Source organism: Erithacus rubecula, assembly GCF_903797595.1.
Source record: "Erithacus rubecula genome assembly, contig: scaffold_143_arrow_ctg1, whole genome shotgun sequence".
Taxonomy (NCBI): domain Eukaryota; kingdom Metazoa; phylum Chordata; class Aves; order Passeriformes; family Muscicapidae; genus Erithacus; species Erithacus rubecula.
The window spans coordinates 258,827-284,010 of record NW_027636155.1 but is presented as its reverse complement, the minus strand read 5'-3'; the positions used below and the strand labels follow the sequence as shown (position 1 = coordinate 284,010).

Sequence of the window (25,184 nt, the reverse complement as noted above, 5' to 3'; positions counted from 1 at the left end):
TGCTTAATGAGAAACAGCAGCTCCCGTCACATGTCCTGTGGCCAAAAGAGTCCATTTGAGGGAAGGTTTGGGTACAGCGTTATTTATGAAGCTGGTATTCCCTGAAGCTGGAGGGGAGTACTGTTATCTTACACTGGCATAACAGATGGTGCATTTTCCTGCAACTAATTAGCTATGCAGTGCCTCCTCTGCAAAGAGTGAGAGAAAATCCTTGATGCTTCTCTGCTACTATCTCTTCTCCCTGGGGCTGAGCAGCATTCCACCAGACACTGTAGTGGCTGGGAGACTGGCAGAGTCCAGCAGAAAGCATTCCTGACCTATTTCAGGACTTTGGAATTTGATAGGTCACTCACAGTTACTTATGAGAGGCTTGGTTGGGCTGCTGTTTGACACAGGTGGACTTGGCCCCTCAGCCTGGCTGCTGTGAAGACAGGCTCACAGAATCTCAGAATGGTTTGGGCTGGAATGGGCCTTTAAATGCCACCTCATTCCAGCCTCCTTGGCTTGCACAGCAGCACCCTTCACCTGATCAGCTTACTTAGGCCTTGAATGCTTCCCAAACCATTCTGTGATTCTACAACACAGCAATGTGCTCTGGTTTACACATTTAAGTGTACTGCATTTCCTTAACCAGGAACATCTGTCTCCAAAACAGTGGTATGGTTAAGTCTCTGGCTAGCAATTAGTAGTGTGTGTGTAATGCCATTTCAGCAGGAGAAAATAAAGCATAGTGAAAACCAATCTGCCAAGCATGAATTCACTGCCAGCTCTGTAGCAGTCAGGCCCTGGTCTTCAGAGTGACACCTGACCTGCCATCACGGTCACACACTTAGTTTTAGATTCTTGTACCCTAATTTTGCTCAAGCAGGGCTAGGATTGGTAACCCATCATTGTTGCCTGACAAGCATGTGGCAAAGATAGCTAAGTAAGTGCAGTGTTCCTAGACACAATGTATTCAGCTACAAAAAAAAAAAAAACCCAAACAAATCCCCTAATTAGTCCTAAAACTATTTTTTATTATATTGGTGGCAAACTTTTCACCTCTGTGGCTTGTACACAAATCCTACAGCTGCAGTCCGGTCTGTGCATATGTAGGCTGCCATTTTCTTGCTCTGTGCATCAAGAAGTGTGGGTTTGAGTTACTGTGGCTGTTCTGGACAGAGGAACACTTTGGATTCAAAAAACTCTGCAAAAAAGTCTATACTTTTGCAACTAAAAAGACGATCAGGGCAAATTTATGGACAGACAGTAACAATGAAGCCTTAGGCTGAATCCTTATGCACTAAACTCTGCTGTTACTTCATCTGAAAGTGGAAAAACGCTGTGGAAAAAGTCAGGTGGGGACACAGAGACATGCTTGTCAATTAGAGAGATAAAGCAAAAAGTGCTGATTATTTCTGCTGTTTGAGGAAATTATCTCACAAAATTAGCAGCAAGCAAATGCAGGCTATATATAGCAAACACTTATGTTGTCATTGCAAGCATCCTACTACAATACTTGATGGAGTAACATATGATTATGGTGACACAGATTGCCCTGGATTTCTGGATTGCATCTACCCAAACAGGCAAGCAAAGAGCATTCAGAATGCTCTGCAACTGACTTCGGTGAAATGACTGACAAGAGTCAGAATGTGAGATGTCTTACTGGAACTTCCAATGGAAAAAAGATAACAACTACCACCAGAAGTTTAAAAAAAAAGGTAAAAAACAGCCCTGTGAGTCCATGTGGCAAGTACACATCGGTGATGAATGTTTCTGCACTTATTCTTCCACAAAGATTTACAGACTGCTGAATAGTTGCAATCCACTCTTCAAACTCCAACAAGGATAAAGGAGCTGACAGATACCTATGCCTCCTTCTGAATTATCATTGATCGAAAACTAAGATTTGTTGCTTTTAGCAGCAAAATATGAATCTTTCTCCTACAGTACACATCCTTGCCTCTTTTCTGCCTACTGCAGAGAGCTGCACATTGCCCACGGGATTTTACTACAAACGTGGGTGTGAATTCTCCCAGAAAGTTAGGCAACACACTTTGGGTACCAGCTACTCTCTGATTCAAAACATAAACACGTAGTGATCTCTAAGAAGGAAATTAATATATATTTAAACTTCCAGGGTGCGTATTCTTTTTCTGTGAAAAGAATGCATACTGCAATCTGATGAACTGGGCTTCTCTAAAAATTCCACTCCAGGTGCATAGTGCTAAAACAAAACACTTTGATTGTTCTGGAGGCAACATATATTGAGTAGAGACTGCTTTAGTTTGTTTGCTGTGTGAGTGGAATCATGTCCCCTGAGACAGGATGCAGTTTCTCATATTTACTATTTAGCAAGTGCTTCTGGTAAAAGATCATTTGTGTTTACACTTTCCAGTTTGTTTTCTCTTTTGTTTGCTTGTTTCGTTCTCAAATGTTCCTCCTATTAATACATCTTCTGGAACTGCCTGGCCTACTTTAGGCTAAAAATAGCCCTTGTTGCTACTGCCGTAGCTGTACAAGAGTCACACAACAACCACACTAGGAAAGAAAACCTCACGCCCAGCTGAGCTTCCCCGAAAAGACAAGTGGGTCAGAAATCCATATGACCAAAAAGCAGGAGGAAAACAAATTATGCCTTCCTCCTCTGCTTCTGCTAGGCTTGCTGATAGTGTAAAGTGGGGGAAGAGCAGAAAAGTATGTGAATTTTGCTTTCCTTCTGCCTCTTCTTCATCCACCAAGGACAGTGGGTACCTCTTTTGGAGAGAAACAATGGAAGAAACAATGAAACCGCAGGGATGGAAAGCTGCAAAAACGACATTCTCATTTAGTGTTTCCACGCTGTCATTGCTGAAATTAATGTAATTTGATTGATCTCTTGGGTAAATATCAGTCTTTGGCTATGACCAGACCAAAGCTACTGATGCTGTTGCACTGCTTAAATGAACAGACACCTCTCATCCTTAGTGGGCTGTGCCTGTGCTCCTGGTGTCTTAAAAGGAAAAGGGCTTAGTATGTTTTCCTCTGCATTGCAGCAGACACAATACTTCTCAAACCTTCAGTGAAAAACTCTGCACTACTCATCTGGCTGTGCTCCTGGGTCCATGTGGCCCATGGTCCACACTGGTCGGACACAGCCTGGCCTTAGTGATGATATCTGGCAAGTCACCTCACTGCCCTGATGCACAGGGCACCCTGCCCATGAAATGGTGGGGTAATAAATACCAAAAAATGCTTCTGCAAGACATCTTGGCAACTGAGGAATTAAATTCCATTGATCCACACATGAAAATTATATTGGCATGATTTACTCTAGCTTGTGGGTGTTGGTTTGTTTTTTTTTTTCCCAATTTTACACTTAAGGCATATTGACAAGAACATGCCACACACTTGTGGGAAGCCAGGACTCTGTGCTCATTTGCAGTAGAGTAACACCTGGGTCACTTTTTTCTTTGTCCTGCCAACTAGGAATTCAGCTTGAATGTAGTTGGGGTAGTACTACTCTCAGTTACAGCAACATATCCGTGAGTTGGAGGCAAATCTAAGCCTACGACAGGGAAATGACAAGCTCCTCTCCGTTGCGTTCTGAATGCCTAAGGCAGTTTGCTGAGGACAAGGCTCTGTCGGTACCGTGAGTTCAGCGCCCTGGTAGCTCCCAGGCGGACAGGGCCATGGAGAGTTGTAGCGTTCAGGACAACAACACCGTGGAGTATCGTTAGTCCTGCCCGGTGCCCTGCATGGGGCCTGGGGAAGGGGGCACGCCAGCACTGTCAACGCCGGCACCAGGGCCTGCATCCCACCCCAGCGTCACCCCAGTGCTCCAGGTTGCAGGGCTCCTCTAACCCAGAGCACCCCCGGGATTTTGGACCGCCAACACCCCTGCGGGCCACCCACGCCGCATCGCTCTGTCCCGATGCAATCCTGCTGTCGTGATGCCGGCGAAGTCCCTGGGGCATCGTGCCCCCCGCGGCGGGACTGCGGCAGGAGCACCGGGGAGAGACGGCCTCCGCGGAGCGCAGACAGCGATATTCCCGGACGCGGGAAACTGCTCCAACCCACAGGGAGGGCACAGCCTCGGGGAAGCGGCCGAGCTGGGGAACGGCGGCGGCTCTGGGGGTCCCACTCCCCCTCCCCGCCCTTCCGCCCGCCCCTCCCGGCCGGCCCCTGTCCCCTCCCTCCTCCCCGCCGCCGGGCGGGGGCTGGAGCCCGGTCCGGTGCCCGGGAAAGCGTGGGAGGAGCGGCGGCAGCGAGGGAGCGGAGCCTGTGCTCGCCCGGGCAGTGCTGCGGGGAATCGAGGCGGGAAGGGGCGAGGAGGACGAGGAAGCAGCGGCGCAGGGAGAGAGTCCCGGAGCCGGCCCTCCCCGCCGCGGCGGAGGGCGGACCACGATGTCCGGCCGGCCAGAGCTGCCCGCCCGCCCTCCCGGAGACCGCTGCCCGTAGCGGGGCCGCCGCGCCGCGGGGTGAGCGGGGCCGGGGGATGCCGGGGGGCGGCAGAGGCCGGGGCGAGGCGAGGCGGCGGCTTCCCCGCGCCGTGCTGCAGAGCGGGCCGGGATGAGGGATGCGGGGTGAGGGGTGCGCGTTCGGTGTGGGGGATGGCGGGAGCGGCGCGGAGGCATCGCCGCTTTTCCCGTGGCAGGTGCTGGGTGGCCGCTATCCCGCCGTTTCCCTCGGGATTCCTCCTGGGAACAGCCCCGAGAGCCCCTCCCAGGAAGGGGTTCGGGCGGCAATGCCGCCGAGCCGTGCGGGTGGGCTGCGGTTCGAGAGGAGGCTGTGTCGGCGGCAGGGCGTGATGGACTCGCCGCATGCGGTGAGAGGGGCTTTGGAGCAGAGGTGCTAAAAGGTCACCGTGTGCGATGTCCTTGTCGGTTTCGGATGCTTTGAGAGACCCCTGACACTCTCTCTTTCTGCACCTCTGCAAAACCTCCGCAGGTAGAGAAGGGAGAGTAATGAAGGCGTTTAGATCAGCTGTCAATGACAGCTTGCGGGTAGAGAGATGAGATTTCCAAGCTCTCAGGTTGTACAGTAGTTCTTCGGCTCCTAGTGGGTGAGTGCTTGAGAAATAAATGTGTCAGTGGCAGCTCTCGTCCATGCAGTGTGGTCTTTGTGGGGCCTGAAGGCACCTGGGCCGGAGCAGGGGCCCCGCAGGCACACTCCCTCTGCAGATGAGGTGCGTGTGTGGGGAAAACACACAGATCGCGGCTTTGTGCGCGCGTTTCTGCCTGCTTCCACTTGGGCACAAGACGGAGTGTTTTTAAAACCTCTGCTTCTTGCACAGTGCAGGTTTTGTGCTTGCTTTGGGAAGGAAGGTTTCTGTAGGAGTTACTGCAGAAGGGCTTACCTCTGAGGCTGCTTAGTGTGATTCCCCTCAGTCTTTGAATTTCAGGATCCCGTTTAATCTGAGGACACTGCCGTGGACCTCCCTCTCTTAAATCACCTCTGCTACTCTTAGGTCTGATTTTTGGCTGTTTATAAAAATAAAGATTGGTGAGGTCTGAGGGGAAGACCTTTATGCATTTGTCCACAGGTAACTCTGAATATAGTGTAGAGGAAGAGAACCTGCTTTCAAGGCTTGACACACGGAGGAAAAAGGACAACATTTATGTCAACTGAGGAACTGTCAAGCACTAGGAGCTATGACAACAGTTCCTTACTACCTTCCCATATTTATTTGTATTCTTTCCTTTCCTCCAACTTTCATTGCTGGCTCTCACATGACATCTTTCAATGCTGGCTTTTGCCCACTCCGAGTGGAAAACCAGTGATGCTGAAAAAGATAACTAAATCAACATGTTCAGCAGGGATGATATCAAGCAGCATTTCTCCCTTGATATGATGGATGTGAACTTGTTTCAGTGTATGTAGAATTACTACAAAAACCTGGTCAGAGCTGTGCTGGTTGCTGGTGCTTATTAACCTGTTTCAATGCACAATAAAGGTAATATTTTTTTTTTTTTTCATTGATGAGATCAGAGGAGAGGAGGAACTAGTGGGGAACTATATCCTTAATTCCTTAGTCATGTGGTCACATCTGCTCAGTTACAGAACCTTTTGCTTGGTCTGTAATTGGAGACATTTTTGTCTCAGTTGAGAGAGTTCAGTAGCAGAAGAAGGAGATTTTCGAATTTTCAGTGGATTTTTTGTTTAGAACTGTACCTCAGTTTTCTTTGACAGCTTTGGTTGCCATGAAGAACTTTGATTTTTTTTTTCTCTTTGTCAGTCTTCCCTGCCTCCTTGTTCAATGGTAAGAGTCAACCTACCATTGTACTTTGTTGTCTTTGTGTTTTTTAAAATTGGCAGACATATCTATAAGTATTACTTCCATCAGATAGTATGTTGAACTAATTAGCCTACTTTATTGTGCTCTGGGTTTTCTTCTTAATACTTTCTGCAACCATAAATATCTTGTAGTTGTGTGGATACACAGCAGCATGCAGGACATGTTTTTCCAATTGTGTTGACAAGGAACTATTGTGAATATCACTTTGGGATTTTATTGTGGGGTTGGCACTCACTGTGGCACTAGATCCTCAAGATATGCAAACTTCTTTAACGGAAGCAGCTACCTATCATCAGTGCTTAAAAGAAGCATTTCTTTAATCCACTAATGCTGTCCTGTGTACTGGGTGAAGTTGCAGTGAACGAAACTTTTTTGGTTGGTGACTCTTCAAAAGCAAGATTTGCCTTCAAGATTATTTCTCCCTATCTTTGTTTCCTCAAAATAAAGATAGAAGGAAGATAAATTGTGTGGTGCTGGTGCCAGAAGACTTACATGCCTGTCTTTTCACTCTATCCTGGTTTGTGCCGAATAAGTCTGTGATATATATTCAATTCTACCCTAGTTTTCACAGAAGGACAGTGAAATCAGCTGTGCCATCTTATTCTGAGTGACTGAACCAGAATGCTTATTTCTTAGGAAGTGAGTAAGTGAGGACACCCAAGATTATGACTTCTTTTTAAATCTTTGCTGTGTTTTGAAGCATTGCTTCCCAGGTGATATTCTCATGTAAGTTACACCAGGTCCAGAGCCTGTGCATGGTGTCTGCTGTGGCTCTGGCTGGGTCAAGTGATGCTCTGTGCTTTTAATTTTCCAACTCTGAAGGAATTCCACGTTCTTCAGACTGCCCAGTTTGATGTTACTTTGAGTTCTTCAGACTTAGCCCTGTATCATTCACAGGGCATTCTTCAATGTTTTCTTTAGTTTGGTTTGTTTTGCTTTTAATCTAATCACTGAAAAGACTGAGTGCCAACATCAATTTGCAAACCCAGTTGTTTCCTGAAGAACACCTAAAGCTCTTGGAGTTTCTAATAGATAGATGTTTGGATAACACATAAACACAGAAATAATGACCAGCATGCTTATTGCCATTGGTGTGCAGAGTTGGTGATGCAGCTTGCTCGCATATCCTCTCTTCCCTGTTTAGGTACTGATTGCATATCCCGAGTGAAACTTGCTTTTCAGTGGTGCTTTTCAGAAATGCTTGCTTGGCAGCAGCTGAGAGACCCATTGTGAGGGGCATTGTTGTTCATGATGTGTGTCCTGATCTCCTGCTTTTGTAAAAATTGTGCTACCATCAATGTCTGTTGGATAGACGTGAGTCTGAAAGGGATAGGCTACAGAATCTGACGTCTACTGTCTACTCTGAATAATCATTATCTGGGTCATTAGATACGGGCTCCGCATTGGCCCGTTTCTCCCTTTTTGGAAAACTGCTTTATTGGTAGCCTGTACCTGTCAAAACAGAGCTGAATAGCTGGTCTGTGTTGTAAACAATCAGATGTCTTTACAAAAGCATGTAGGGACAGGGTGGGGGGAGTGGCTTCAAATTGAAACAGGATAGGTTTAGTTAGATTTTGAGGAAAAAGAATCTTTACTCTTGAGGGTGGGGAGGTAGTGGAATAGGTTGCCCGGAGTTGTGGATGCATCATACCTGGGAGTGTTCAGGACCACTGAGCAATCTGGTCTAGTGGAAAGTGTCCTTTCTCATGGCAGAAGGGTTGCAAGTAGATAGTGTTTAATGGTTCCTTTCAACCCTATGATTCTGTTAATCATATGTAAGTGATTGGGCCAATTCCACACAGTCCTAGGGAACATCATTCATGTTGGTGACTTGTTGCACTGCTTTTTTCCCTGATAAGCGAGTGGATCAATATCAGTCCAACCTTGAAGTACAAGATAACTTTCCTTACCCAAGTGGGTTTTCTATATTTTATTATAAAATAAATAGGTCAAGCTTGATTAGTGCATGGTACAGGAATCCCATAAGAGCATGTGGAATGTGTTGTGGAGTGCCATACTTTTTGGTTATAGTGGAAGTTGTATGGGAGGGATCATAGAGATAATTAGTCAGAAAGGTGTGGCCACAGGTAGAGGAGTGGGGACAGAATAGGCTTATATGGATAAGACAGTGTTTCAATCAATTTTCCTGAAAGATTTTTGCTGTGTTATTCTTGTATCTTAACCAGGATGAGAATTAGCTTCAAGATAGATCCATGTGCAGAAATGTGTTGATCACTGATTTAACATCTCTCGGGGACTGAGGACCAGCATAAACTATAGTCATGTCACTCATTACCAAACGACAGAATTATGTCTTCTAGATAGAGGGTCAAAGTTAGCTACAGGGCTGTCCTTTGCTTTTGAAGTAGGGTTTCTGCTTTTCTTGTTTTCAGAGTGTCAGTGTTATTCATGACCGTGCAGTGTGCCACACTGCCACACATCCTCTACTCCTTTTAGCCACTTGTTTAAATAGTCTTGACAATACACACCTTCTTTGACTTTATTTTCTCTTTGCTGTGCTCTAGCAAGTGGAAACTGATCCTTTGGTCAGAAAGGTTATTCAGTGGAGGAGCAACATCTATCATAATGGCTCTTGCCACTGAATACAAAGAGGTTTTACAGAAATCATGGCAAATGCCTGTGAGACCCCAACTCTTTTAATAGCTCTAAGACCACTGTTGCAATCTCAGAAGGTGGAACTGATTTTGAAATTGAACTTTGCACAGTTGCAAAATCAGGATTCATTCCTGTCTGAAGACAGATGATGTGTAACTCTCCAGAAGTATTCAGAGATGTGTAGGTCTCTCATGCCTGGTTGGCCCTGGCAGAGTCTCATGTGAGTGGACTTGGATGCCTCTTAGAGATTGTCTAAGCTAACAGGTTTCTACAGAAGCTGAGGTTTGAACCCTCTTAGAAGAGTTGCTCTGTTGAATAACTCAAACAGGAGCATGAGATTGCAGTGTGAAATTTCCACAGACATTTGTTCTGCTGCTTTTTGCTGCTTAACTGAGGCTCCAGTTAATTCAGAATCCTGCTTCACCATCCATCAGCTTAAATCTGTCAAAAGGAGAGGAGGAAAAAAAAATCCAACTTCAATAGAAACACGCACTGCAAGAGGCAGTTGTATCACATTTGTATTCTGCTCTGTGCTTCTGTCACCCACGCTTTTAAAGTACTCAGTGACAACAAAATGAAGTACATTTAATTTCCACATATACAATAATTTATTGTATTTAGTGAATAATTGCTGGTAGCTCTTCTATGGTAACTTGTTTTTCTGCTTGTTCCAGACTTTGTCCCATTACTTGGGCATGGAGGGAGACATTTAGTAACACATGAACTAAAGAGACACCAACCTATTTTTTCGTAATTAACTGAAATAGTTTCCAAGAAACTTGAAAAATATAACTTTGTATAATGCAGCTGGGATTTTTGGAGCATTCCGTGATAATAATTTATGGGAGAAAGGCAAAGTACTGGAAAAATGAAGGGTAGTTGTAAAAGGATGCATTTTCTTCTCTAGAACACCTAAATCACTCTTTTTTGTGCTCAAAGCTTGCTTTTAATACTGGTGAAACACGCTCATTAACCTGTCAGAATAATGCTGTTGTGATGGCAATGCTGCATTTGGATAAATGAAGCCAGAAGAACAGTTTAAAGTTTGCAGTCTTGTGAAGGAGTCTTGCCTCTCACAGAGCGAGCCTGCCATACCAGCTCATGATCTCCTGTGCTATAAGCTCTCCTGCCTTGGGATAGGCCATGGTCTGCAGGCAGACTTGAGGACAAGCAGGACAAGCGCAGGACGCCTATAAAATACAGGGCTGTGGATTAACAGCCCCTAGGCTGCCCCCAAATGCCATTTGTAGTGAAGTGTCCCCAAATGTATTTTGTTTCCATGTAAGGACCATGCCCACATTACTCTGACCGCAAGTGTTTTTGATGGAGACACCTGAGGAGATGTCTTGCCATTCACTGTGCTGGGAATGCTGTAAACCAGCAGGGAAACGTGCTGGGCAGGAGTGTGCACATCACTTTGGTGTGACTTAGGGAGGTGTCAGGTGGCTCAAACATTTGCTAGATTGCAGAACCACTGGTTGTAATCCATCATGGTGAACAGTGAAACAGATTTTAAGGAACTGGGTGTGAAAAATTGCTTGTCACTGGATTAGTGTAATGACTGGAGTATTCAGGGATTTGAATTGCTGGTAGAATGGGGTCCACCTTAAAAAATGCATGGTGATAGTGGGTGTGTTTCTTGAAAGCAGGACCAGGTCAGGCAGAAGAAACTAGTCTCCAGCATTATACTTCAGGCACTGGCTGAGTCAAGGGAATTTCAGTTCTCCACAGTGCAAATGTAAGCCACAAAACTGATGAAGGTTTCACGTCCTTGCATCACTCACGCAAATTGTTCTCAGTTATCTTGAGAATACAGTGAGTGTTATTTTGTAAGACGTGAGAAGATATAACACAATTTGCCAGTCACGAAAGCTATCACAAGCAGGTAGTGTATTTCAGTAAATCAAAAATCAGAAAAATAAAGTGCCATTCAAGAAATACCCAGCTTCCTGAGACTTTCACTGAGACCCTACTATTTGCTGGCAGCAAATAGTATTTTCAGGCTGAGTACTCTGAATGCAGACATAGAATCATAAAGCGTCTGAGGCTGGAAAAGACCTGTTAAGGTCATCCATTCCAGCCATTAAGTGGTGTCCTGGTTTCATGGTTGCGAGTTGGTTTTCTGTGCTGATGAGCATCAGACAGAACACAGCCTGTGGGTTTGGGAAAACTAGAGGTGGTTCATGGGTTGTGTCTGCCACATTACTATTGTAAGGCTGCCAAAAACACAAGAGGCAAATCATTTGTTGGTAATCATTTCATGCACTGCTGCAGCAGTGAGTGGAGAGGGCCATTGCTTACGTGGGGCTGTCACTGACAGCACATCTGCTGCTGCCCTTGTCCATGCCCCAGTGCATGCAGCCAGTGACCCATACAAAATCTGAGAAACAGCTCAGGAGTGCTGGGGTACCTGAGGCTGGGCAATGACAGCTGTGAATAGAAAGGGAATGTTCAGTCACTCTCAGCTGGAGCTTTGTAGAGAAGCTGCAGCAGCAATGCTGAGGTGGCTCAGGGCCAGGTGAATCTGCCCTGCTGCCCATCCCTGAGGAGGTGTGAGCCACTTCCAAGGGATGTCCACCTGGACGCTACCAGCTTGGCTCACAGGGCACCACTTGTGTCAGCTCACAGATTATGCAAGGCGGCTGCAGGGTGTTACTAATTCACAGGTGTTCAGTGAGAAAACCTGTGCCTGTGCTGCAAGAGATGGTCTTCAAAGAGAAGCTGTTTAAGGACTTGCATGATTTGCATGAGAGAGGAGGAGATTTTGACTAGAAATGATTGGTCTGTGGCTTGTTTCTCTTATTCAAGCAGTTTCTATGGCAAAATAAAATTCTGCAACACACTGATTTCTGACAGAAATTACTCAGTTTTGAAAAATTTTGGCCCAAAATACTGAGCAGAAATATTAAGCATAAATTTTTTTTTCTTCTTTTCTTTTTTTTTTCTGTAGGCTGGTTTTTATTTAGTTCTTGTTTTATGTTTACTTAAAATTATATTCCACTTTGAGTAGCATTATTGGAGGTGAGTTTATTTTCTTTAATTCCAGTTGACAATGGAAGGGGTTATCTGTTTTTCTGTATTGTGTTAATGCCATGAATTTGACAAGAGAAGATTCTACTTTTGACTTTGGAATCTAGAGAAGAGGTGTGAAGTTTAAAGGAGGAAAACAAATTAAGGATCTAGTGAAGGACCCCTATGCCTTCTAATTCTCTTGGTCTGTATATCTGTGTTCAATTTTCAGATTTTTACAGAGAATTTAATGAGTTTGTGGTTCAGTGATGGAAATAACTGTGAGCTGGGAAGAAAATTATTTTGGGTTTACTAAAGCCATAAGCTGTTTCTCTTGCTAACAGGAGAAAAACAGGCTGAAATTTCAGACACACTGAAATATTTTATTTGCTTTGTATCACTGTTTTCTCTCTTCATGGTTTGCAGCTTCTTTGTGTAATTTTATTTACCCAGGGTCCAATTTTCAAGCTACCTACTAGATTTGATGACCAAAACTCTGTTCCCCAGCCCCTCTGCTGTTTTTTCCTTTGGATTCAGCAGCTCCTAACAGAAAGGGAAGCACAGGTCAGGTTCCATGGAGCAGCACTGGTGTGAGCTGGGAGCATTGCATTTATTCAGTATTGCCTGTGGTACCTCAGGAAGTGACTGCATCTGTCCCTACAGAAAAAGAACCACCAAAGATAGCTTTTCCTGCCACTCTTACAGCTCTTGAAATAGAGGATGGGAATAGTCCCATCCCATTTTTTGATAAAACTCGTAACAATATTGTTGCCTAAGCATGATATCAGACCTCACTTCTAATCACCATAGGGGTAATTAATAAGTTATTTGCATGCAGAAATATTAATGTCAGTCTGAACAAAGAGCAGCAGAAAGAGACCCTGACTGGCATGGCAAAAAAATTAGTAAATAGCTTCAACCTCCTTTTCATCCTGCTGTTTCTGTTCTCTAAATACGAATATTTGGGTCAAAGAAATTATATAGGCACTTGCTGACATTTTTTAATGCCAAATAGATCTGCATCTCCTGGCATGGCAGTCTGTATTTTCCAGTACATAATGACCTGCTATTAATCTGCAGTCATTTATCCAATCAAATGCTTATGTCTTTGGAATCAACACCAGGGGGGTGCTCAAAGGAAAAACAAATCTCTTATGACATCAACTATCCATTTCAAGAAGAAGCTCATTCTATAGTGTCTTGCAGCCCTGTAAGCTTTCTTTCAGCACTCAATTATGTAATTATCAGATAACTGATGTTTGAGAATAATTACTATCGATAGTTTTAATTAATAGTTGACATAAACTGTATTCCTTCTCAGGCTATACAAAGTTAAATTAGGGATGGATGTTACTACATCTCTGGTGATCTGGAATAGGCCAAAAGTTGTTCATCACATGACTGAGATCTGTATTACTCACACATGTCCAGGATGGCATCGACACCATCATCATCATTACCTGACCTACCCTGCTAACTCTGAGGGGTGTTTGCTCTAAAATGGCTGTGTTGCTGTTTGCCACACTCCTGGAGGAGCTGGATGTCCACAATGTCTGTGCTCTTCTTGGAGAGCACTTCCTGCCTCATCTCAGCTGCCGGGTTCAGCACAGCCAAGAGAGAGTGACAGCCAAAGGGGAGAATATTCTGCTTTCCTCAGGACAGTGGCAGTGCTGATGTTGGTCATACACATACAGGGACTGACTTTTTCATTCTAGACTTTGGTATCAGGAGCAAGGAAATTTCTGACATAATTTGGATTTTTTTTCTTCCCCAAGCATTTTAAAAATTTAATTTCTGATACTAGAAATAGCTACTTAACTAGTGTTTGAGGACAGACTGCTTTTTCTTTGCTTCCTTTAAGTCTTCCTTTGCTTACCACACATCACCTTAACTAACATACAACCTTGTCTTCTTCAGTCATTTCTTTTTGGGAAACTAACATCTTCATAACACTTCCTTAATGTTGCCATCCTTTTATAATGGTAAGGCTTCATTTATCTTAAGAGGAATTAGACCCTTGGCTTCATTTATACAGTAGAGACTGTATCTGCTGCTGTCAGAGACTTGCTCTGATGGATGTATCTCACAGTTGTGAAAGATGACTTAATCTAGTCCAAAGCTATTCATGGAGTACTTGGCTGAATAACTTAATGAAATGGTTTAACAGATCTAAAATGCCCTCACCTGAGAGCAGATATTTGGTTGTGTTATTCCTCTTAGGGGGCAGGAAAATTGGCTTCTAAATGTGAGAAATGTGAGTTCCAAAGACAGGAATACTTTAAAAGACTGTAAAAGGAACAAAATGATTTGTTGAGTGAGAGGCTACTTTTTATTATTCTTTTGATACATATATTCTGGTTTTAAAATTCCTGCTGAGATTGCACTGATTCTTTGTTCTAAGATGTTTGCTCTGGTATAGAGGGCTAGCAAATCAGCTGTTCAGCTTTAAGTCCCATTACACAGGTCTCATGCTAAATTTTACTATTGAGTGCATGGAGGGCCCACGTGCTGTTTGCAATGATGTGAAGTGGAATGATTGTTACAAATATTACTGTATTGTGGAACAACAGAAAATAATAATTTTAAAATTGCCATTCCTTTTCGTTGTTACTCAAAGTAGAGATGGATATCCCCAGCAAAATTCTGACTATTACTGCTTGCAGAATTTTGTTTAGCTTGATGATTTTCAGCAGAAACTAGTCAGCAATGCAGGTAATTTAAAAATAAATTAAAAGGGGAACATTTATTTATTTATATCTATTATAAAGCATTCAACAAGGGAAACAGAAATCAGGAATAAAATCTACACTTTTTTTTTGCAAGAAGAGGTGAATGACTCAGTCAGTGGTATGTTAATCAGAACAGAGGGAGCACAGTGAGAACACTTTTTCAAGTAAAGCTCATCACAGGACAGAAGAGCACATTTTGAGATTTGTGGATCACGTGCCCCTGTGAAATGGCTTTATCAATGCCTGTATGGATTTGGATTGACATTGAATGGCTTCATGAGCAGAGCAAGGTGAAGGAGGTCAGGATATCTGAGTCCTCCCTAATTTCAGGCTAGCATGGGGGTTTTTTGTGATGCTTGGTCCCTTGTCAGCTCCTCTGTCATCTTGTAATAGAAAAAAAAAACATTTTTCTGTCCTCTCTCCACACCCTTTGCCCTGAAGCCATATGTGTGAGGTGTGCACTTCAGGACTCAAACCAGTCATGTCCATTTCCTTCATCCTCCTCAACATTTCATGTACCAGAACTTTCAGGTTTTTTCTGCTTTAAATGTATACTTCAGTGTGACTGTCCAGGTTGTGCAGCTCTTTGGGATTTGTTGCCTTGCAGATATTCAGTGGCAAAGAGTTCAACAGCCTGACTTCTGAGCATCAGGTCATTTTGGAGTTTGTTCCCAGCTTGGCTGCCAGAGGAGCCTGGTATTCTCTCACCCTCTTGCTCAGATATTCAGCCTTCCAGCCTTGGCCTTCCTTAGTACTGGTCTTCTCAGTCCTAATTTACTTTTGTCTCTTACAGTTTGAATTTAATCTACCTGTGATGATGACAGAAGGGGGAGGCTAAAACTTCCTCGGTCATGCATCATGTCAGAAAAGTCAACTGAGATTACTGGGAAATATTAGTTAAGGCATTCTTGGTAGCAATTGCATTTTCTGAGGGTTTTTTAAGCCTTAAGGGCCTCAGTGAGAGACTCAACGTTTTGTTCAAGACATCAGTGATTCAAGACAGGTAGTTCTTTAAAATTATTTTGCTTTTAAGCCTTCAAACAGCTTTTCTGATGGAAGATTTTATTGATAAGTTGTAAAGCACAGCAAGTAATGGAAGTATTTCAGTTCAGGTGAGTGACGTGGAAATTGGAAACTAATTTTCAGGACTTCTCTCTTCCTCTGCATTAGTAGCAGAAGCAGTTCACGCCCTGTTTTATCAGTCTGCTGTAAATAATGGGTGAACATTTGAGCAGTGACAGCTTGCAAACAGCTGCTGAGGTGCTGGAAGGATGTAGCTCTTAGGCTGAAAGTTGTGCAAACCTCTGCATTTAATGTATGCACATTATATCTGTATTTGGCAAATATGCGTTACCTCAGATAGAGCTGGGATTTCAGTGGGGGGGGGGAAGGCAAATGATAATAATGTTAAGTGGAGGTAGAGAAGGAAGGGAATGGAACGGTGTTAAAGGTAGTGGTTTTGTGAGCATCAGTTGTTTTGGCAATGACAGAACATTACAGGAATGAGAATTGGTCTCACTTTATACCTTCCAGGCTGAGCAGAAGATGGGGTCTCCTCAAAATGGTCCTGGTGTGCATGAGGATAAATAGATAAAGTCAATTATGATTGTGTTTCGAGTTTGGCATCTAGGGTTATGTACTGGAAATACTGGTGTTTCCAGTACTCATTACAAAGGATTTCCTTCACCATTGACCAGAGCAATTGCTAGCCGCATTAAGGTTGCATGTGAAAAATGCTTTCCTATTTCAGACAGAACATCTCAGGAAATGGAAAAAACAAATGTTTACTGATTTACTTGTTCTTATGTGTTGTACTATATTTGCTCAGAAAGATAATTAGACAGTTTGAAAAACTGGCTGCAATAAAACTGTTTGTCAGAATGAAAAGCATCAAATCAAAAAGTTTTCCCAGAGTGGAAACTCTTTTCCCAGAGTTTCCCAATCTCAAACAATTTGGCAACTCATGCAGATGTTAACACAGAATGTCATATGTCAGAACCAGCCCTATACTGCAGAGCTGTTCTGTCAGGATTATGGCCATGCAGCTCTTTTATTGCTGTGCCTACAGCACTTAGAGCTCTGTTCTGCCGCTGCACTCAGAACATGCTCTTGCTTTAACCTCCTATGCAAGCAGGCAGGGAGTTTCCTTTTCTGATGTTCTAAACACAGTAATACATGTCTTGGCTCAGAAGCATCCTCTAAAAAAGTATCTGAGCCTTAAAAGTACACTCCAGAGAAGCACACATTTCTTTCCCCCTCTTTCTCTGTCTGAGCATGCAGCTCGTGGCACTGATCTGCTGACAGTGCCCTGGGTCATTGCAGGCAGTGCAGTTACACAGTTATAGTTTACAGCAGAAGATGGTTCATGTCTGACTTGAAGGGTGAAGTATAACCCTGTGCACACTAGACTATTTTATGTACTGCATGACATTAGGTGGGTTAAGTGGGATGAAATTAGGCCCAACAGAAAAGTAATTGTGTTCTCTGATTTCTGGTTTGCACAAGTTAAGCAATGATTAATACAGGCACTCAAACTCTTTCTAGTGGCTGTGTTTCTTTAAAAAAGCTGATTTTTCAGAAATCTTCATTATGATGGTAAAACTTGCAATTCCCATTCTGGCCATTGTTACAGACTTGAAAAGAAAATAGGAGCAAAAATAATTGGCAAATAAAATCTGCGTGTACCCACTTCTTGTGTTACATTATAGACATTTTGACATCAACTCATTCACATTTCGAGAAGCTATGCTGCAAGAGACTTTCAGACCACCTTTTCCCTTACTGTTGCTATATGTTTTTCATAGAGTTTACTAGATCTTTGGTTCTCTTGAACTTAGTGGCAAAGCTTCTACTGATTCAGTGGAGTCAGGGTTTAACCCACTATTTATAAGTGCTCCCCTCAAACATACAATTGTAGATCATTAAGGCTGATAAAGGCCTCTGGAGTCATCCAGTCCAGCCTTGGGTTGAAAACTACCATATCTACCACTAAACTATGTCACTAAGCATCACATTCTCATGTTTTTTTAACACTTCCAGGGACAGTGATTCCACCTGGTTAGCCTTTTCCAGTGCTTGACCAATGAAAAAAAAATTTCCTAATATTCAATCTAAATATCCCCTGGAACAACTCAAGTTTTATCTTACTTGACAAGAAAAAGACTAATGCCTGAAATAAATAATTAAACAAATGGACTATGTTGCCTTGATTTCAAATGTTTTCCAGGGAACTTTTTCACAGTACAGTTTAAAAGCACATATGCTGTGCATGCTGACAAACAATAAACACCAATTTATCCAGGCATTTCTCTTCCAGCCTGATGTGTGTTTGACTGTTTTGAGTCAGCCCTCAGTGTATGCTCACCTCTTTTTTTGCTGTCACCTTCCAGTCTGCTGCACAAGCATTGTCTCCCATCCTCACAATCTTACAGAAAAACAATCAACTCAACTTCTCTGCACAGAATAAGAAAAGACCTGAAGCTTTCTGAAATGTGTGGCATCACACTGAAGAGCTGCTAACACCAAGTGACTTGTTCAGGTAGTTTCACTTCTCTGTGATTTGGCCAAGAAGCAAGTGCTGGGGATATAAATTAGGTTGACAGAAGTAGAAAGAAAGGGTGGGTACTTGGATGCATTTAAGTCACAAGTATGCCTGTCGGGAGATTAGGAAGAGGCTGCAGGTAAGTTTATTATCCTGCAGTTTGCTACCACCCACCAAGCACCTGGAGGCTGCTGCTGTCAGGTGGCATATTGAGTGTGATCTGTGACTGCTCTGTGCTTTTCCCCAGTGACAGTATTGCTGGCTGGAAGCGTGGATTACCTGCTACTGAATGGGGGCAGATCAGGCGCCTGAGCTGCTCGCATTTCCAGTGACTGCTTGCTTCACAGCATCATCCTGAGTAGGGTGTCTGAAAAATCAGTCCTAATGCTGTCTTTTCAGAGCTTGAAGAAGCTTGAGGTGGGTTGTACAAGAGATATGTGTTGTCTAGATGAGGATGTAAAAGGGGAGACTGGATAAAAGAATTACAGTGCTTTTGACAAAAGCAGTGGCAATGTAACTGAGAAATTTGTCTGAGGAATGGTGTTTTTGTCATGGCTTAGACCATAGGACAGGCTACTGTATCCCTTAAGGGTACAGATAATATAAGGAAAATTAGCCTACAAACACAGAACACTTAAAAATTTTAGCCTCACTTTCCTACCCACTTATTACTGTTGCAGCATATCTGAGTTTGCAAATGAGATATGCCAATTATAGAAGTTTTCATTCTCAAAACTGTAGAGGAAAAACATTATTGAGGTCAATTGCCTTTGTCTTTTTTTTTTCTTTTTTGATAAGAAACTATAGTCCTTTTTAGAATAGTTTTGAAAATAGGTTTTGAGGAAAGAACAATTATCACAGTCACAATGAAAAATATTTAAAGAAAGCCAACTTTATTATTCTTCTAATGCATGTCTTTTTAAACCCAGCACATGAAACTGAAAGGCAGTTCACCTCTGTGCATGATTAAGTGGAAAAATTGGAAAATTTAGAAGAAAAAGTGTTACTATAAGAAAGTAGTAAAAATACTATAAGAATACTAAAGTATTATATAAATACTATAAGAAAGAATTATATAAATTAGTTCATGTGCCATACAGTCTTCTCTTGTAGATTTTGTTTAACATGGAGGTGTGTTCCTAAGTAGCTGGTTTCCTTTTCACGAAAAGGCTGTTACAGACTTGACATGATTGCCATTCCCTCTCTTCACATAGGCACAGACTTCAAGTGGAATGTTAACCAGTGTCACTTAAATTGGTTCTCCTCTGGAGGGCCTGCAGTCTTTGGGTAAAAGATGGAGAATATCTTGGCACTCCAGTGTTCTTTATCATCTCAGCCATTCCTGTGAGGATGTGTTTTCCTTTTTTGTTGGAAAACACACTCTTTGACTTGTGTGTGGCTGCCCCACCAGGACCAGCTGTGAGTGCTGTTTTCTGCTGCCAGTCCAGATCTCCCTTCTGTGACCACAGCTGCACAAAAGCCCAGCTGGAGATGCCAGGCTGGGCTCTGCTGACACTTGCATCTCTGTCATCCCTGTGAAAGCTTGTGAAGGAAAGCAGAACTTAGTCCCATGGGTTCTCTGGTGGATTCCACCTGTGCCATGGGATTCTTTTTGTCTCTGCTACAAACTCACCCTTGCAACCTCTCTCTGCACTTACCTTCTACCCCCTGACTTAGAGTCTCTCTGGAAAAGTATCAAAGATAACCTCTTCTGTCCTTCTCACTTCACAGTGTACATTTTCTTGCATTGTCCTTCTTTTGCAGTGATACCTAAAGCTAACTTGTCTCACTTGTGCTGTGAAACATTTGGATTTCACCACAGTCACAGTGGAGTGGCCTGTGAGAGTCAGGAAAAGCAAATTCTGAGTGCCCTCTTGTTCAAAAGAGGGAATGCTGCACCAGTGGCATTTTGGTGATGCGTAGTTCCCTCTCTGTGATGAGTAGCAGTGCTTTTTCACCCTTCTTGTCACCCCTGAAAATGTTTCATAGCAAATGCTCCCACAGCCACCCAGAAGCTTAGACAAGATTAGTTTTAGAAATGCAGTTTTTCAAAGCAATCAGGTTTCTCAGTTAAAGTTTTAATTAATTTCACTGGGCTTGATTAATCTTAGGACACAGTAAAGAAACAGACTAATATGCAGGAGTGGATTTTACTCTTCTTGATGATACTGCTGTGCTCTGGTCCTCTGTGACCACTGATCCAGACAAAGTATTTTGAGAGAAAAAGCCTCCAATTTCACCCCAGCCTTGCCACCCTCATAGTCAAGAATGCCTTCCCAAGATCTAAACATTATTTCAGTTTATTTCTGTCTTATTTCAGTTTAAAGCCATTGCCCCTTGTTCTGTCCCTCCTTGTCCTTCTCAGAAGCCCCTCTCCAGTTCTTTTCTAGTCCTATTCAGTACTAGAAGGTGCTCTTAAGTTCTAACCTTCTTTTGTCCGGGCTGAACAATCCCACTTCTCTGTCTTCCATTTTTTTTTCTGGCCAACTTTTCCTGTTTGAGAATGATGGCACCACGAGATGTTAAAGACCAACATTTGTCTTATGAGTCAGCATACCTTGAATTGTATTGGACCTTTGAAGTTTGATCCATTTTGCTTGATTAACTTTAAAATATGTATTTTGTAATTTCTGGCAAGCTTTGTGATTGGCATTGCTTTACAAGCCTACAAGTGGAATAATAGGTGGTTTGCTGCATTGAGGAAAGAAAATCATTGAAAGATGTAGGTAATTATGCACCTTGGCAAGGACTGAAATTTTTCATTTACTAGATAGAGGCCCAAATCTCAGTCAGAAGAAAACCCTTGGCTTCATTGAAGCCTTGCCAGTTTAACTGGAAGAGAGCAGAGCCTGGAGAATACAAGAGCTGTACCTGACCATAACAAGACAATAATTTGAGTTTGATAACATTTTGGTAAGTTGGAATGAGAGTGTTTTTGAGGAAGACTTATGGCAAATGGTACATTAATTATTACTCTGTTATTTTTCTTGTCATTCTCCAAGAAATGTGAGCTTGATTTAATTTTTTTTTAATATTTTATTTCTTGAATAAAGTTGTTAATTTGGGGTATTATTTTGGAAGCTTCTGTGTTGGCTGAGCAAGACAGAGATACACAGTGTAGTACTCGTAAGCGAGTATATACATAATAAGCCTTTGAACATTGTAAAGAAATGCTTGTAAAAAATTCAGTGCTTTTCTGAAAGATAGTGTTCCATGTCCAGCTGTCTTCTAGAGCCCACAGGGTAAAAGGAGTGGTTTAAACCAGAAGCATGGTTTGTTGCTGACTGGCATCTTTCAGAGACAATTGGCAAGAGGTGAAAGAGAAAAGCACTGGCTGCTACACTTGGTGGATACCCAAGACTGGTGCTGTGCTTTCTGGGTCTCCTCAGTTTTAATACAGATTCCATTTGTGAGATTCTGTATCTGTTCTGCTGTCCTCTTTATTAATCTACCATCCCTCAGACTCTTCAGATCCTCTCAGCTTCCTTATTCTCTGGTCCAGATGTTTAGTCTCCCAGAGCTCTGCTGCTGCAACTTACTTTATGCTGAGTGGATTGAAGTTGCTTCCTTTTCCCAATAGTGCTGGATTTAATCTCAGATACATATTCCAGATTATATTTATTACAAAATATATTACATTTTTAAGAGCTCATAGCATGTCGTGTTAATATCTTGATCCCTAGCACAGGTGAACTCCTGTTGTCTTCCGTACATATGCTCTAAGTCCTGAATGCATGGATTTAGCAAACCAAACATAAAAATAAGTACAAAAAGTAGGGTACTATTTTACCTGCTGTTACTTCCTTTAACTTCTAGTATTTCTTTATCTATCTACAACCTTACCTAAGAAAGTCTAAGACAATATTAGAAGAAAATTGAGGCATATAAAAAGAAGAGGCTACAAGCTCTGGTGAGTCACATAGTGTAGAAGTAGCCTCAGCTGTGTTTCTTGTTCCAGTTGTGTCAACACAGACCTGTTTTACTGTACAGAGGCCAGTTAAGTAGATGACTGCTCCTTGTAGTGCTTCCCTGTCCCCTCACTCATGCTTGACTAGGTTGAAGAGAAAGGAGATCCCAGGCAATGGTAAGCTTTGTGTCTGGGGGAAGAAGAATAAAATATGGTGATGCAAATAATGCCCTGCCACTTCAAGAGCACGGGCTCAGCTTTAACTGAGCCTCTGACCTTGCTAAATTGGGGGTGTCCTACTCCCTCACAGGTTTAGACCTCTGAAAAAGGGTACCTGCTTCCACTGCCTTAGTTTGCAAGTGATCATGAGGGCACACAGAATGGAGTAAGTCTTCATACACTAAGGATAGTAAGGAAGATTCTGTTGTTTTTATCTGGGTAGATTTGTTAGCTGCCAGATTTTGCAGCTTGTAGCTGCTAGCTGCTGCCTTTTGCACTGGGTGTTTAAAGAGCTCGAACATCCTTTTTTTATTCTCAGTTGGTTTTCCTTTGGTTTTTTTTTTTTTTTTTTTTGTTTAATATTCTCTAAATGTTCTGTTATTGAGCATTGTCCATGCAACTGCATGTTAGAGAAATTTACTTAATTTCACTTTCCTAATAGTAGCACATAGCTCCAACAGCTGTAGCTTTAAAAACAAATCAGACTGTTAAGAGTGTAGAGTACGTAAAGCTGTGCAGCAGTTGAATCTCAGGTGGTAGAAGGTGAGTTAAAAGTATGATTGGATACATCCACAGCCTGGAAGTGTGTGTTGGAAGTAGGATTTTCTCCTGTTTCGTTTTTTGTTGTCATATCCAATTGTGGTCAATCCCCTACACCAGATACAGGTAAAATCTGTTTCTGCTGGCTGATCACTCAAGGCCTTTGCCTTTTTGTTTTGGTGCTGCTGGTATGTCTTGTTCTTTCTTCCTGACCCTCTGCTTCTGGCCTCCACATATGCAAAATTATCTTGCTTTGTCATTAAAGTGAAAATGCTACATGCAAATTTTTTTTTTTAAATTGCCAATGAGTATTCTGGACTATTCCAAAGTATGAAGCCAGCTTTTCTGGTATAAAAAATATTTTTACTGGCTTTTTGAAAGATAAATGTTTTGCTTTTCTTAGACACTATTTTGTTGTTTAAAATCTGATGATGAAAACCAGTTTCCAGCTGGAGCTACATTTATTTTCTTTAATGGTTCATGGTTCCCAGGCAGACTACATCCATGTAATACAACAAGGTTTCCAGGAAGGGATACAACACTGCCTTGGAATGGCACATATACAGTGCTTCTTTGTAACATTCTTTCACCTCCAGCCATTTCAGTCCAAGGAATTCCCAAGCTGGATGTGATTTCTGAGTACAGAAGAGAAAAACAAGCATGTATTTACAAGGTTTTAATTCCCTAGAGAGCCACATGAGCAGAGAGAGAGAGATGGAAATAACTGAAGGAGATTTATGTATTAATTGTAGGTGACATCCATGAAAAATGTTTTGTGCTTTTTTTGCCCAGCCATGCTTTGCCTACCAATGTCTTCACAGCATTAATCACAGCTAAAAGGTTCTGTGGGAAACCTTTTCTGCTATGTTAAGAAATGCTAGTGTGGATATGGACTTAATGCTTTGTCCTTCTTCTTGCTACATAGAAGGAAGGAAGGCTGTCTGCAGAGGACTTTAGCCCTGGAAAGGAGGCAAGCACCTCCTGCTGAAGAGATGGTTATGTTTTCTTGCTATTAAGGAGCTGTAAGCTTGAGATAGGCAGCGGTTGCTGTTTCTAGTGGCAGAAGTGGCAGCTTGTAAATGGCCTGACACATGGGCAAAGCCCCTGTCTGTGCTTTTAGCTGGGATCTAGGTTAAGAGGAGCAACCTTGCATGCAAATTCAGCAATCAGAGACAAGCTTGGTTTTGCATGGTGGCACAGCAGGACCAGCAGGACATCTTTGGTCTTGTGTCAAAGGATATGGTTTTCCTTCTACACAGGGCAGGGAAGGAAGGAAGACAGAACAGTACTGTCCAGGGAGGGCAGGGAGACCTAAAAAGGATCATGAGGCTGCCTATCTGGGTGAACGCTTCTTAGGAACAGTGATCTTTGATGGGCTTGATGCTGCAATTTATACAGGTGCCAGTAAATGAACAGTTTAAGCCTGTGGAAAAGCTAAGTGCTGTGGAAAATCTTATACAAAGTATTGTCACAACTGGGAACCATTGCCACTGCCATTCCCTATAAGGGAAGACTGGCCCAAGCACTGAGACATCATAGCAGTGACTGGAGAGGAAGAGATCTGAAAACCTGCAACATGAAAATAATAATCATAGCAGTGACTGGAGAGGAAGAGATATGAAAACCTGCAACATGAAAATAATAATCAGCACAGTATTGTCAAAAGAAAAACATTTGAGAAAAGTTACACACCGCTAAGTTATGGCATAGAATATTGCTGTGTTTGGAGTATGGCATATTGAGATTCTCATGATACATGAAGTTTTAACACATTACTTGGACATATTCTTACTTTAAACAGTTTTGACAGTCTAAACTTAAATGGTTGCATTAAAACCATGTGGGTTTTTTTAAACAGGATCTTTCTAAATGGCAGAGCACAAAGGACAGTGGAATCACCTTCTGTTCAACTGCCTTTTCTTTGAGACTTAACGGTGAGAGATAGTTTATTTGTATTAAATATTGCTGCATGTAGCTGAAAATTTGATTTGGTTTGAATGAAGACTTCTTCAGGTTCTTCACTATTACTGTTGATTCTTATTACTGGGACATTTGCATCTATTGCAAAGCATATTGCCTTTAATACCACACAGATCTCTTCTGTGAATAAAACCACAGTGTTAATGCATTTCTTGGCTTTTTGATTGAAGAGGTGAGGCCTGTTGCAATGTGAACAGGAAACCCCAATTCCGTTGATGTCCATGAATGAGGTTGAAAGCACAATTTTGAGACTCCTGTGGAGTCCTCATTAGGGCAGCACAGGCATCACGTATCTGTGGGTACAGATCAGGCAAAGCAGCTGTCTTTTGGCCATTTATAGTTCTGCAGATGGGCAGCTCCTGTTTATCTGCCTGCTCACACTGG

At 42.6% G+C, this 25,184-nt stretch overlaps 1 protein-coding gene across 5 annotated transcripts in view; it reads left to right on the top strand.

Moving 5' to 3' along the window:
* Nucleotides 1–2,659: 2,659 nt before the first annotated feature.
* Nucleotides 2,660–25,184, top strand: part of PLPPR1 (phospholipid phosphatase related 1) — a 121,795-nt gene continuing 99,270 nt past the window's right edge. The window contains exons 1-2 of one of the 5 annotated variants that reach the window (XM_079332059.1): nt 4,258–4,442; nt 22,372–22,446. The gene's annotated coding sequence lies outside the window, so the exon portion shown is untranslated. Of the gene's footprint in view, nt 2,680–4,190; nt 4,443–22,371; nt 22,471–25,184 lie in introns of those variants that run through there. The other 4 variants (XM_079332058.1, XM_079332060.1, XM_079332056.1 and 1 more) reach the window with 4 other exon arrangements.